Genomic DNA, 300 nt, shown 5'->3' on the forward strand with positions numbered 1-300 from the left:
CCATTTGCACTTGATGAAAGAAAGGCTATGTTTCGGTACATTGCAATATTTTTTTATAATCAACTCCTTGTGCAGAGGGTTAGTTGCAAGAATTCTAGGAATCGGTAGAATGTAAAGGTACACCATTGGGCAGGATCAAAGACTTTTTCTCAGTGTGGCTTTGAGAAGGTAATAACTTTAGAAGCACATGACCATGCTTCCTTACCTTTTGAAATATTGCTAATTTGTTACATTCTTGCCTAATTAGAGGGACCCAATAACTGGTGATGAGCCAAATGATTTGGAGCTTTTCATGATCAC

Source organism: Miscanthus floridulus, chromosome 2 (assembly GCF_019320115.1).
Source record: "Miscanthus floridulus cultivar M001 chromosome 2, ASM1932011v1, whole genome shotgun sequence".
Classification (NCBI taxonomy): Eukaryota; Viridiplantae; Streptophyta; class Magnoliopsida; order Poales; family Poaceae; genus Miscanthus; species Miscanthus floridulus.